This window comes from Octopus bimaculoides, chromosome 12 (genome assembly GCF_001194135.2).
Source record: "Octopus bimaculoides isolate UCB-OBI-ISO-001 chromosome 12, ASM119413v2, whole genome shotgun sequence".
NCBI classification, from domain to species: Eukaryota; Metazoa; Mollusca; class Cephalopoda; order Octopoda; family Octopodidae; genus Octopus; species Octopus bimaculoides.
The window spans coordinates 3,418,805-3,420,338 of record NC_068992.1 but is presented as its reverse complement, the minus strand read 5'-3'; the positions used below and the strand labels follow the sequence as shown (position 1 = coordinate 3,420,338).

The 1,534-nt window shown below is 29.8% G+C and overlaps 1 protein-coding gene across 5 annotated transcripts in view; it reads left to right on the top strand.

The window, feature by feature from the left end:
- Positions 1-1,534, top strand: part of LOC106868243 (uncharacterized) — a 65,119-nt gene that overhangs the window by 57,012 nt on the left and 6,573 nt on the right. The window lies entirely within an intron of this gene.

Genomic DNA, 1,534 nt, shown 5'->3' with positions numbered 1-1,534 from the left:
GTGTGTGTGTGTGTGTGTGTGTGTGTGTGTGTGTGTGTGTGTGTGTGTGTGTGCATATATATATATATGGCATATATCTATGCAACATTATAAAACCAGTTTCTCACTTTGCATACAGGTGAAACGCGTGCATGTGTGGGGCGTGGGAGAGCGCGTGTATGTGTGTGAGACAAACACGAGCCAAGAGAAATAATTCGAAGCGGCCAGTGGCATATATTTGAATAACATTGACGAATCTCGGTATGTTGAATGCCTGACGAAAAAGAGAAAAAATTCTTGATATGCTAAAATTATCTCTGCCTCTAGAGGTGATAGATGAGTTTCATGAGTACCAGAAACGACTACTACTCGCAGAATCTCCCACTTCTCTAATTTTGCAAGCTGAAATGACATCTGTGATTAGGAGAAATAATTATTAATTAGCTTCACGGTCTAAAAACAATGTTAATAAGATGCTTAGTGAAATTCCGAAGTCCCTATACACAAAATTAATATAAATATGCAAGGCAAGCCTCTAATATATGAATATTTTGATGCATAAAAGCTTTCAACTAATTGAATTTATACTATATATATATATACTCGTTTATTACGGGTGTTTGGTTCAAAAATAAAGCACCGTGTTAAATGAATCAGTGATAAGTGAATAATAGAGTTATGGGGGAAATAGGTATTGTTTCGAGACCCCCAAGTTGCATCTATAAGTTACTTAAATAACATCGCCAAGCAGTTTTTAAATACACATAATGATATTGTTTGATGTTTGGAAAAATATTTAGAGTAAAATTTTATAATATAATATCAGTAAATGATTTTTTGAAATGATAACCACAAATGTTATGACAACGAACCTTTGACTCATTACTAACCCATGTTATCACAGATCAGTCCTTGATAAATGAAGCATGGTTCACAATTGAGTGTACCGGGTTATCCCAGATCAGTTGTAAATAGATCAACGATAAACGAGGATAGATGTATTTAAATTTATTAGAGTCTTATTTAATAAGATAGTTGCTTCCAATCTGATGAAAATGTACAATAAAAATGATAAAAGTGGTCGGCACTTATTGTTTCTCTGAACCACATGAAACTGAAAAGGTTTTGTTGGTGTTTCCAAGTCAAACATGAGAAAATCTTACGAAAAATATTTTTGAGTTATTTTGTAGGTGTTTTCCAGAGCTTCATAAAAATGAAATTTTATTTAGAAGCTATTTTCTCGGTCAAAACATTACAATTATTAATAAAGGTGTATTTTATGTTAAAATACAAAAGAAAATAAATGAAAGTGTTTTTCGAAATGTTATAAATAAACATAAAAGTTTTTTTCTATGAACATATGATTATCAATATCAAACGAGAATAAAATCTTGGGGAAATTTCCCTCATCTTATCTGGATTCTCATTCCTAAGGTACGTTTCGATGTTATTATTATTATTATTATTATTATTATTATTATTATTATTATTATTATTATTATTATTATTATTATTATTATTATTATTATTATTATTATTATTATTATTATTATTA